The following is a 13,808-nucleotide window of genomic DNA, read 5'->3' as shown; positions in this document are numbered from 1 at the left end:
ACAATTTTAAGAAAAGAAGCCAAGACTCATACACCAAAATTTACAAAACATTGTTTAAAGAAATTAAAGACCTAAGTAAATGGAATGTCACCCATGTTCAGGGATCAGAAGACTTAATATTGTTAGGACAGCAATACTCACCAAATTGATACACAGATTAATATAATTTCCTTTTTTTAAAAAAGATTCTATTTATTTATTCATGAGAGACACAGAGAGAGAGGCAGAGACATAGGCAGAGGGAGAAGCAGGCTCCACACAAGGAGTCCGACTTGGGACTCAATCCCAGGACCCTAGGATTACAACCTGAGCCCAAGGCAGATGCTCAACCACTGAGCCACCCAGGCACCCTGGATTGAGATAATTTCTACCCAAATCCTGGGTTTTTTGCAGAAATTGGCACACTGATCCTAAAATTCATGTGGAAATGCCAGGGACCCAGAATATCCCAAACAATTTTAAAAAGGCAGAATAAAGTTGGAAGATTCATACATCCCTATTTTAAAACTTACTACAGGGGCACTTGGGTGGCTCAGTCAGTTAAGTGTCCAACTCTTGATTTCTGCTCCGGTCATGATCTCAGAGTGGAGAGATCAAGCCCCCCCTAAGAGCCCTGCAACAGGCTCCATGCTCAGCAGGGAGTCTGCTGGAGATTCTTTCTCCCTCTACCCCTCCCCTCGCTCTTGCATAAATAAGTAAATAAGTAAATCTTAAAAAAAAAAAAAACTTACTACAAAACTACAGTGATCAAGATAGTGTCATCCTGGCATAAGGCTAGACATATGGATCAATGGAATAGAATTGAGAATCCATATATAAATCCTCACATCTATACTCAATTGATTTTTGAGAAGGTGACAGCACAATTCAACAAGGAAACAATAGTCTTTTCAACAAATGGTCTTGGATGACTGGATACTCACATGCAAAAGACAAAATTGAGCCCCCCTCCTCCTACCATATATAAAAATTAATGCAAAATGAATCAGAGACCTAACTGTAAGAACTAAAACTATAAAACCATTAAAAGAAAACATAAGCATAAATCTCAATGACCTTGAATTAGGCAATGGTTTTTCAGATATGATACCAAAAGAAAAAGTGACACCAACTCATCAATATTAAAATTTGTATGCTTCAAAAGACACAGGAAAGTAAAAAGACAACCTGCAGAATGGGAGAAAATATCTGCAAATCATATATGTAACAAAAATCTAGTGTGTAGAATATATAAAGAACTCTTACAACTCATAAATAAGACAAATAACCCAATTAAAAATGGGCAAAAGGCCTGAATAGACATTTCTCCAAGGAAGATATACAAAAGGCCAAGAACTACCTGAAAAGACCCATATCATTTACTCTCAAGAAAGAAAGAAAAAAAAAAAAAAACCGCAAATAAAGCCCACAATGAAATACATCATAACCACAAGGATGGCTATAATAAGAAAATGAGATGAGAGAACAAGGGTTGGCAAGGAGGTAGAGAAATTGGAATACTCACACAATGACGCTGGGAATGTAAAATAGTACAGCGTCTTTGGAAAACAGTGTGGCAGTTCCTCGAAATACTAAACCTAAAGCTTCCAAATGGCCTGGTAACTCCACTCCTAAAGAAGCACCCAAATGTCCGTCAACTGATGCAACAGAATGTGGTATATCCATACAAGGGGATATTATTCAGCAATACAAAGAAATGAAGTACTGACCACATGCTAAAACATGGATGAACCTTGAAAATATTAGGCTAAATGAAACTAGTCCCACAAGACCACATATTATAGGACTTCATTTATATGAATTGTCCAAGATTAGCATATCTATAGAGACAGAACACGGATTAGTGGTTGCCTCGGGCTAGAAGATGCTAGAAAAGGCAGAAGATGGCCAACTTGCATAGGCTTTTTGGTTGAGGAATGAAAATACTCTAAAACTGACTGTGATTGCAGGGGTTTGTTTTAGGGAGGGCAAAAAATGATCCAAAATTAGGTTGAAGTTGATAGTTGCACAAGCCTGTAAATACACCACAAATCATATATTTATTTGTTTTAAAGATTTATTTATTTATTCATGAGAGACACAGACTGAGATAGAGAGGCAGAGACACAGGCAGAGGGAGAAGCAGGCTCCCTGCAGGGAACCTGATGCAGAACTTGATCCTGGACCCCAGGATCATGACCTGAGCCCACAACCTGAGCCGAAGGCAGGCGCCCAACCGCTGAGCTACCCAGGTGTCCCAAATCGTATAGTTTAAATGAGTGAATTGTATGGCAGGTTGAATTATATTTCGATAAAACTTAAAATTTTGGGAGGAACATTTTTCACCACTATTCAATTTTTTTCTTCCCCCTACCTGAGATCCTAGTTACTCAAAAATTAGGTCTCATAATATTGTCCCACAGGTCACTGATGCTGTTAATTTTTTCACTCTTTGGTCTCTTCCTTCAGTTTAGTTCCTTTTGCCATGTTTTCAAGTTCACCAATCTTTCCATCAGTGTTTAATCTTCTTTTAAGCTCCTCCAGTGAATTACTCATGCAAGATATTGCATTGTCTCACTACTAGAAATTCCATTTGTTTTTTTTTTAGACCTTCAACTTCTCTCATTATTGTATTCGTTTTTAAATATTTGAACATATGTATAAAGACTATTAAAATCTTTGCTAATTCCATCATTTTAGTCCTTTCTGAGTGGTTACTATTTATTGGTTTTTCAACTGGCTATGACCCACATTTTTCCTGCTTCTTTTCTCGTGCAGTAATTTCTTACTAAATCAACATTGCAAGCTCTATATTGGGGAGTGTTAAATTTTGTTGTTTCTTTACTGGGGGTTAAGAGTGTTTTGTGAGGCAGTTAGGTTAATGTTAAGCCTTTTAAGGTTTATTAAGCTCATAGGTGCGAGCTGAGGGCAGTCTTTACTCTGGGCTAGTTTGGCCCTCTTGCCAAGGTGTGACCCTTCTGGGGTCTTGACTGAATGCCCTATTAAGTCCATTCTGGCAGCTCAAAACATGAATGTTTCCCAGTCCTTTTGAGCTCTAGTAATTGTTCAGCCTACAACTCCCTGTTCTTTTTGCAACCTTCTGGGGTTTCAGCAACACTCAAGGGAGCTCCTACAGAGACTTCTGGGGGTCTTTCTTCACATAGCTCTGATCTCTGTGGTTTCTACCCTAAAATTCTAGCCACCTCCTTGAACTCCAATCTGCATGCCCTGCTTGGTAAAATGACACGCTCTGCCTGAGATCTCTGCACCTTGGTCTGGGAAGCGTCCCTGTTATGGACTGAACTGTGTTCCCTCCAATATGTTGAAGCCCTAACCCTCAATGTGACTGTATTTAGAGATGGGCCCTTTAGTAAGGTAACTAAATGAGCTCAGAAGAATGGGGCCCTAATCCCATAGGTAGGACTGGGGTCCTTATAAGAAGAGACACCAGGGTTCTTTCTCTCTCCGCGTGGGCACAGAAAAAAAGTCACGTTGAGGACACAGTAAGAAGACAGTCATCCACAGGCCAGAAAGGCCTCCCTAGTAACCAACCCTGATCTCACCCTGGTTTTGGACTTCTGGTTTTCAGAACTATGAAAACATAAACTTCAGTTGTTTAATCCACCCAGTCTATGGTATTTTGTTAAAGCAGCCCGAGCCAATACAGCCTCCAAGAGAAAGCCTGGACCACTGTATGCAGTTCCTTGTTATATTCCTCTTAGGGATCAAAGTCCTGCACTATCTGCTGTCCAATTTCTGAAAACAGTCACTTCACATATTTCATCTACTTCTAGTTTATTCAGGAAGGCTAGTTCAGTCCCAGTTAACCCATCATGGCCAGAAACATGAGTCCCTTTGCAACACGTTTTATTATCTTTTAACTAAATGATTTTCAAAAATCACCGAGAAGAGGAAAAGATGGAGAGTTACAACCCCACCATGAGGGACACTTAAGATGTCTTGTTACCACTTGCTATTCTCCATGGAAAAAAAAAAAAAAAAAAAGTACATTATGCCCTCTTGATTGGGGTGGGAGTGAGGATCCTATATATATGAGGCAGCCCAGCACAGTTCTAGCAAGATTTCAGATTTCAGCAAAGTAACACTTCCAGTCCTATTCACACTTGTACTGACATGGGAGTTCTCATTCAGTCCGAGAGGGTATCAGTTTACTTTCCATCAATTTTCCTTGGAATTAATAAAAAAAATAATTTACTCCAAGTGAATGTTTAGGCTCAGTGTCCTTCTTGAAATCAGTACTCACAGGACATGTACTGTCCCTGGAGATTAAAGCCAAGATTATATCCTGGGCTGAGCCACAAAGGGCAAGGAGGACTTCTCAGAAAAACAAGAAAGAACAATCACACTAAACCACTGGCACTTTAATTACAGTGGATTTCATACTCTCAGAGCAAGAAGGGAAGCTCCTTAGCCAAAGAGCAGAAATAGACACCAAGAGGAATGTAAATGATATCCAAGGGTTAAAGGTTAGATTGTAAACACGAAACTTTAGATTTAAGGAGGATTCTGAGGGAGTCTAGCCTCAGCAGGACACTGAACCCTAAAGTAAAAGAAAACTCTGGAATACAAAGGGACTGTGACCACAAAAGCTGAGTGATTTTTTAATTGAATAAATTACTGTATATATTTCCAAGGTCAAAGATGTCTAATGAGATACTAGGAGAATGCCAGAATGTTTTTGCTAGAGCCTCTGGATAGTTCTTTTCCTCCTGCTGCCTCCCCTCCATTCCCACCGCCGTACCCGCACTACAGACAGAATCACTTCTTAAAACCCAGAGCTCATCTTACTGCACATCTGCACAAAAACCTTCCGTGGCTATCATCCATAGCAGTCCAGTTCCCAGCTCTCAATGTCCTCAATCCTCTTCCCCTATCTTTTCCCATCTTTCCAGCCTACTTCCCACCATCTCGCCATCCGCCTACCCGTGCTCCAGCCCTTTCCCCTACAGGAATTACCACAGGACCCTGTGCCGCCTTATCTCTAAAATGCTTTCCCTTCTGTGCCTTTCCCCTCACACCCAGTTATTGAAAGTTCTATCTGCAAGGGATTAAATCCAATGCCCCATCCCTTTCTGTTCCCATAGTCATCTTATGAAGCTTCTTTTTCCAGGATTTCACGTTTTGCCGTGTTTGATGTTTTTGTGTGGTTGTCCGTTCTGCTGTTAAGCTCCTTGAATGCAGAAATTGTGTTATACATCTTCACAACTGTTACCTTCCACGTTACCAAACACCTAGGAACCCCTCCAAAAAGAGCTCTTAAAAAACTATAAACGGAAATATAATTCTGAAGGAGGGAATTTCCAAGAATAGGGTTGACTTACAAGTGTGGATTTGCTTGGCTTTCAGTGTAGATTCCAAAGCTAGTTTCCCCTACCGCCCCCTCAGTGAGCCTAAGGAAAGGTAGAAGCCCAGAAGATTAAAATACGGAATATTTCGTTAGGAAACATTTCTGAACTCCAGGAGTCCGGAATGTTATCTTACCATCCAATTCATTAATAAAAAGCTGCGGGGGCGGGGGGGGGGGCAGTGGGACTCTACACCAAAGTTCGTCTCTCCCCCCCCCTTTAGTTATAGATTTCAAAGCTGCTTCTAACTAATTACAGCTTCACTTGCCCACACGTTCGAAGGAATCAGGAACTTCTCTAGAAAGCAGTTCTTTCTGTTCCCCTTCCGTCCTCTGAGGTGGCCCATTACCACCTCATTTTCCCGTATTCAAAGGAAAATGATTGAACAAGAGCCATTTCTCTTTGTTGTTGCTCATTACATTTGACAGTCGTTTTCCCACGAAAATATTGGTCACCTTCAATTTAGCCTTTATTTCATTATTGGAATGAAAGGCTTCCTCTGTTAAGGTAATTTTAAACATAAACAGAGAAAAACCTTTCAAAGAGACGAAAGAGATGCTCTGAAAGCACACTAGGGCCCTCCTCTGATAGCAAATTCCTTTCGGGCTGGGCTCCAAGAGAAGGGCTGCCCTTTCCCAACCCAGGGGGCAGATCTGGCTAAAGCATCTTCCCTCCCAGGTCCCAGCTGGAGGCTGTTGTGAGGCTCCAATCCAAGGCCTCCAAGAGGCCAAGGCATGTGTCCCCTGACTGCTCTTCTGCTTTCCCAGCACCCTCCAACTCTCCTAACCTTAACCCAGAGTTCTCACCACCAGCCGTATAGACATTTTAGACCAGATTATTCGTTGTGCTGAGTTGTCTTGGACATTGTAGACTATTTTGCAGCATCTCAGGCTCTACTCATAGCTGCCAGGAGCAACGCACCCCTGCCTTGGTCATGACAACCAAAAGTACCTCATCACCAATATCCTCTAGAGGGTAAAACTCCCATGAGAACCTCCACCTTAACAAAACCCATTCACTCATCCATAGGCAGCACTTATTTTTGCCTTCCTCAAGACTTTCAGGGCCAATGTTTTCAGCATGTTTGTCATTACTTTACTCTGTACAGTATTTAAATAAGCTTTTGGCATTATAACTCTCTTTATGCAACATTTTAGAACTCCTAGTTGTGCTTCTCATATGATCTTTCCACACACATCTTCTGGGTTTCCTGGAACACATTCCTTTGGTTACTATAGTAATTCTTAAGCATAGTGTTCTACTGCAGATTACACAGAAAGTTCCTATAAGCTTACAGGAAAAGAATCTATAATGTAGATCACTTTGTCTCCTAGGATATGTACACACAAGCACACTCCCCCCATACTCAAAGAGAGTAAGATGCAACGGAACAGAAGTTATAGTCTCAGGAGAAACACAATTTTTGAGAATGGATTTGCTTGAAGCTTTAGGAAGTTATTAATAAAAATTTTTATGTAATTTATGCAATGTGATAAAAATTATGTAAAATTGTTATGTAATTTTTATGTAATAAAAATTATGTAAAATTTTAATGTAATTTTTATGTAAAACCACATACTTCATGACCAATTTGAAGTGAAATGAGTTTTTTGGTATGGATTTTAAATACGTCAACAAAATTGTTTGCAATGCATCACATGGAGCCACAGCCCTAGGCAGGCCTGTGCTTCAGAAGAAACATTGGAGAAACACTAGGGATGAGAATCTTCATTGAATTAAAATTCAAGAACTTAGCAAGAACATATGACCAAAATTCCAGCTCAGAAGCAGGTGTGTTTTTAAAACTCATGGATGAGGCAACTTCCTTGCCTAGGACATGTACACAGAAATCTCTCCCATATGCTTTGCAATTTTCACATAAGCAATGAAGAGGATAAGTGGTTAAGAAAACTGCAATTCACAAATCCAATTTTAGGGAAGGGTCCTTCCAGATGAGGAAACACGCTGAGTCAATCTGGAGCTTGCATTTACTTGTGTAAGGGTAAGAATTTGTCATGTAAACTTGCCTTCTCTCCTATTGTCTCCTGCACTCCCTCGCTTTTAGTTTGATTTGGAAAATTCCAGTCCATCTTAGCTAAAGTAAAAGTAAATAAACAGGGGATCCCTGGGTGGCTCAGCGGTTTAGTGCCTTAGGCCCAAGGCATGATCCTGGAGACCCGGGATCAAGTCCCGCGTCAGGCTCCCAGCATGGAGCCTGCTTCTCCCTCCTCCTGTGTCTCTGTCTCTCTCTTTCTCTAGGTCTATCATAAATAAATAAATCTTTAAAAAAGAAAAAAAGTAAATGAACAGTTGTCAAGTGAAACTGAGATTACATCTTTAAGTCTGCTTTGTTTTTTAAGTCTTCCCTTGGGGTCTTTTCTAATGAGGCCTCTTTGCTGTTAACTGCTCTTTCCCCAACCCTCACCAAGGATGTAGTTTTAACAAAACGACATGTTTTTGACAAAACTATAGAACCACAGCAAGATACTTAACCTCTCTTGCCCCTTCTTTCAAGTATTGAAGTAGATCTCAAAATTTTTCACAACCCAAATTCTAAAAGGCTAGCCAGAAATAAGTGAAAAAACATAGAAGACATTTGAAGCAATTTTTTAGGAGAAGCAACAGTTCTTTGAATCAGCAAAAGTTAAATGGATTCGAAATTAGAGCAGGGAATCAGACCAGTAAGCCAGAACTTAGAAAATTTCTTTCTTCCTCATTCAAGGAATAGGGAAATTCCTTTAATACAAATGATATTCTTGTTTTTAACTCTACATAATTCACCAGAGATAGAGACCAGATTCAGAGCTTAACATGAACAATTTAGACATTTTCTATTCGGGGTCATTCAATTCATCGATTATCTGGAATGTACACAGGGATATCTTTCTATCTAAAAAGATGTGCACATTTTCCGTGTCCACACTGACTCTTTCCCCATTGCCAAAATAGGCAGGGATACTACACATTCCATACTTCCAAACTTTGAAATCTATCACCGTAGCATTCAAAGAGTGGGGCAGAGGGAATCTCATTCCTAATTCCAAAAATCAAGTGATGTTTCATGAACTCCTCTGTGGTCAATAGGTAATTTGATGGTTTTTGAATAATTCTACAAAATAAGAGCTAGAAACGGAAATAAACGAATCCTGTCATAACTCATAAATGATTCCAGTTTAAATCTCACACAAGCCTGCAAATTCCAAAACAACAGACTGGAAGATGGTTAAGTGACTTACTTAGGTCTCACAGATAACCAGGTCCTGGAAATAGAAGGAGAGCCCTGGTCTCAGCCCTGATCCAATGTTCTTCCTTCTGTTCCTCGCCTGGAAGCTCTTTGCCAGAGCCAGAGCCCGCGAACCCGTGCTAAAGTGGAAATCATCAGTTAGACAATCCAGGGGCGAGTCCCACCTCCCAAACTAGCTCTGTGCCGTTGGTCTAGTTACTTAACCTCCGAGAGCCTCAGTTTTCTCAGTGAAACTGAAAAAAGATAAAATTGACTTCACACAGAGGTAGTGACTTCAGGTAGGGTGTCCCGCCTGCAGCAAGCTGTGCTCAGTGAAGGCAGAGACAGAGACGCAGCAAAGCCTGTGCGTGGATCCCAGCAGCCCATTCACACAGTCCTTCCCATGCCAGGAAATGACCTCCACCTCTCTCCGAGGACCAAAAGAATTAGAAATAGATCACAGACTAGGTTAGGTAATTAAAAGTACTAATAGGAATGAAAGCTAATTTCAGAAGAGAATGATTATTACTATTTTAAAAAGTTATATTAAGGGCAGCCCGGTGGCCAACGGTTGGTGCCGCTTTGGCCCGGGGCCCGATCCTGGAGTCCCGGGATCGAGTCCCACATGGGCTTCCTGCACGGGGCCTGCTTTCTCCCTCTGCCTGTGCCTCTGCCTCTCATTTTCTCTCTCTGTCTGTCATGAATAAATAAAATCTTTAAAAAAAACAAAAAACAAACAAAAAAAAAAAAACGTTTGTACCAGTAAGTATTAACAATAGTGAAAGTAACTTTGTACCATACAAACACATTGGCTCTCTGTTTACCCACAGATCGCAGATAGAAAGTGCTAGATCAACATACCCCACAATTCTGTAAAAGTGCTCATTTAAGTTGCTGCCTTGCTTATTGTTTATCAATCCTAAAACAGATAAAGTTGTAGAGTATGGATCTGTTTCTGCTTCACTGAACTACAAAGACAAGGCCCAGACCAGAACGTTCAAACTTCCCCTTCTCATGCCCTTAAAAAAGGTTTTTAATGTATGCTCTCTCTTGCATATTTTCATTGAATCTATAAGGATTCATAATAAGTTTAAGTGGTGTGAAGAATGTATTTCTAGGCACTGTGAATCTGATATTTTGAAATAAAACATCGCTTTCTAAAATGAATTCAGTGGAATCTAAATGCCACCCACCTTAATGTAATAGGACACCCCACCTCTATCCATTAAAAAAATATATGAACTAGCTCTTCTTTAAACATACCACCAAGTTTGAAGATCATTGTTCTTCCCACTTTGGTATATATTTTAAAAGTTTCACATAATAAGTAAAAACAACAACAACAAAAAAACCAAAAACCATCATACAACATATATGTACATAATTTTATATTAATATATGTGCATTTTTTTAGAGACACACACATACGCACAAAATCAGATGGCCTGGTTCCACCACTAGACTCTAAATTTAAATTGGTCTGGCATGTAGATGGGCCTCGGTACTTTTTTAAAGCTTCAGCTGATTCTACAGAGCAGCCAAGGTGATAAAGACTAGATTAGGGCTAAAATCAGGGAGAAAACACATTTCCCTAAAAGCATCAGGATCAGCACAAAATCCTGCACACTGGGACTAGCCCAGTGGCAGTGGGCCTATTACTTGCGTTCTTTTCCTTTTGCTGGAAAGAAAAATCACCACCTCTGCTCTGAAGAACTCTGGAACACAGTGGTCGTCTGGGCACTCAGGGGCAGTGAAGGGTTCTTTGGTTAAAACATACTGCCTTATGCAGAGATCAAGCTGACAACTTCAGACTCAAAGGAAAGTGTGTGGTTTTGTTTGTTTGTTTCATCAACTGTTTTTAAAGAATAATGATCCATTTCAAGTGTAGTGCTATTCCTCATCTGCTGTATTGCAGGGCTTCGTCTGCCTCTATAAGCAATGTATCTGTGTTTTCACTGGCTGCTTTAAAGATTTTTCCCCTTTTTCCTGGTTTCCAGAAGGTAGAAAAGCAAAGAAAAAAAAAAAATCAATGAAGCCAAAATTTGGTTCTTTGAAAAGATGAACAAAATTGACAAAATTTAGCTAGAACCGCCAAAGAGAGAAGACTCAAATCACTTCAAACAGATAAAAGAGGATGTTTACCAAACTTATGTAATAAAAGGATTATAAGGGAAAATGAGGGAATAGATGTATGTTGACACATCAGATAATTTAAATGAAATGGAGAAATTGCCAGGAATACACAAAATACTGAAACAGACATAAAATGAAATGGAAAAGTGACTTGGTCTGTAATAAGTAAAGAGAAAAACTGGTAATTTTTAAATTTCCACAAAGAAAACTCCACCCAAGGAAAGATAGTGTCACTGGTGACTTGTGCCAAAATTCAGAGAAGAATTATTATGAATTCTTCACAAGTTGTTCCAGAAAATAGATGAGGAATAGACACATCCTAAACCATTTTATGAGGCCAGTATTAACCCGATAACAATCAGACAAAAACTAGCATAAGAACAGCAACTAAGATCTATATTGCTTGTGAACAGATATTGTAAACATTCTCATAAATGCTACAGCATATAGAAAGTTATACACCATGACCAAGTGAAATTTGTTCCAGAAATGTAGGGCTGGCTTAATATCTGAAAATTAGTATAACAGACAATAATACAGAGTAAAGGGGAGAAAATATGATCATTTCAATAAATGCAGAAAAAGCAGAGAACTTCCTCACCCTTACAGAGGACACTCTGGAAACTTCAAATCTAGCATCAGGCTTAAAGGTGAAAACTGGGTGCTTTCCACCAAGATCAGAACAGGTGGATATCTGCTCTGATCTGATATCATTGTATGAGAGGTTCTGGTCAGGGCAAGAAAAAGAAAAAGCATCCAGATCAAAAAAGAAAAAAGTATAAACTATCTCTGTTTGCAGATGGGGTGATCTTACATATAGAAAACCAAAGGTCCGCAACATACACACAATATTAGGATGAATAAACAAGTTCAGCCAAGTTACAGAACATAGGATAATGTATAAAATAAGTTGTATTTCTACACGTAGCATGAACATTCTGAAATGAAAATAAGGAACAGTTCCATTTATGATATCACCAAAAATAAAAATATCTAGTTACAATTTTAAGAAAAGAAGCCAAGACTCATACACCAAAATTTACAAAACATTGTTTAAAGAAATTAAAGACAAGTAAATGGAATGTCACCCATGTTCAGGATCAGAAGACTTAATATTGTTAGGACAGCAATACTCACCAAATTGATACACAGATTAATATAATTTCCTTTTTTTAAAAAAGATTCTATTTATTTATTCATGAGAGAACAGAGAGAGAGGCAGAGACATAGGCAGAGGGAGAAGCAGGCTCACACAAGGAGTCCGACTGGGACTCAATCCCAGGACCCTAGGATTACAACCTGAGCCCAAGGCAGATGCTAACCACTGAGCCACCCAGGCACCTGGATTGAGAAATTTCTACCCAAATCCTGGTTTTTTGCAGAAATTGGCACACTGATCCTAAAATTCAGTGGAAATGCCAGGGACCCAGAATATCCCAAACAATTTAAAAAGGCAGAATAAAGTTGGAAGATTCAACATCCCTATTAAAACTTACTACAGGGGCACTTGGGTGGCTCAGTCAGTTAAGTGTCCAACTCTTGATTTCTGCTCGGTCATGATCTCAGAGTGGAGAGATCAAGCCCCCCCTAAGAGCCCTGCAACAGGCTCCATGCTCAGCAGGGAGTCTGCTGGAGATTCTTTCTCCCTCTACCCCTCCCTCGCTCTTGCATAAATAAGTAAATAAGTAAATCTTAAAAAAAAAAAAACTTACTACAAAACTACAGTGATCAAGATAGTGTCATCCTGGCATAAGGCTAGACATATGGATCAATGGAATAGAATTGAGAATCCATATATAAATCCTCACATCTATACTCAATTGATTTTGAGAAGGTGACAGCACAATTCAACAAGGAACAATAGTCTTTTCAAAAATGGTCTTGGATGACTGGATACTCACATGCAAAAACAAAATGAGCCCCCTCCTCTACCCATATATAAAATTAATGCAAAATGAATCAGAGACAACTGTAAGAACTAAACTAAAACCATTAAAAGAAAACATAAGCATAAATCTCAATGACCTTGAATTAGGCAATGGTTTTTCAGATATGATACCAAAAGAAAAAGTGACACCAACTCATCAATATAAAATTGTATGCTTCAAAAGACACAGGAAAGTAAAAAGACAACCTGCAGAATGGGAGAAAATATCTGCAAATCTATATGTAACAAAAATCTAGTGTGTAGAAATATAAAGAACTCTTACAACTCATAATAAGACAAATAACCCAATTAAAAAGGGCAAAAGCTGAATAGACATTTCTCCAAGGAAGATATACAAAAGGCCAAGAACTACCTGAAAGACCCATATCATTTACTCTCAAGAAAGAAAGAAAAAAAAAAAAACCGCAAATAAAGCCCACAATGAAATACATCATAACCACAGGATGGCTATAATAAGAAAATGAGATGAGAGAACAAGGGTTGGCAAGGAGGTAGAGAAATTGGAATACTCACACAATGACGCTGGGAATGTAAAATAGTCACAGCGTCTTTGGAAAAAGTGGCAGTTCCTCGAAATACTAAACCTAAAGCTTCCAAATGGCCTGGAACTCCACTCCTAAAAAGCACCCAAATGTCCGTCAACTGATGCAACAGAATGTGGTATATCATACAAGGGATATTATTCAGCAATACAAAGAAATGAAGTACTGACCACATGCTAAAACATGGATGAACTTGAAATATTAGGCTAAATGAAACTGTCCCACAAGACCACATATTATAGGACTTCATTTATATGAATTGTCCAAGATTAGAATATCTATAGAGACAGAACACGGATTAGTGGTGTGCCTCGGGCTAGAGATGCTAGAAAAGGCAGAAGATGGCCAACTTGCATAGGCTTTGTGGTTGGAGAATGAAAATACTCTAAAACTGACTGTGATTGCAGGGGTTTGTTTTAGGGAGGGGCAAAAAATGATCCAAAATTAGGTTGAAGTTGATAGTTGCACAAGCCTGTAAATACACCACAAATCATATATTTATTTGTTTTAAAGTTTATTTATTTATTCATGAGAGAACAGACTGAGATAGAGAGGCAGAGACAGGCAGAGGGAGAAGCAGGCTCCTGCGAGGAACCTGATGCAGGACTTGATCCTGG

This window comes from Canis lupus, chromosome 23, assembly GCF_011100685.1.
Source record: "Canis lupus familiaris isolate Mischka breed German Shepherd chromosome 23, alternate assembly UU_Cfam_GSD_1.0, whole genome shotgun sequence".
NCBI lineage: Eukaryota > Metazoa > Chordata > Mammalia > Carnivora > Canidae > Canis > Canis lupus.
The sequence above is the reverse complement of the archived record's forward strand: the minus strand, read 5'-3'. Positions refer to the sequence as shown.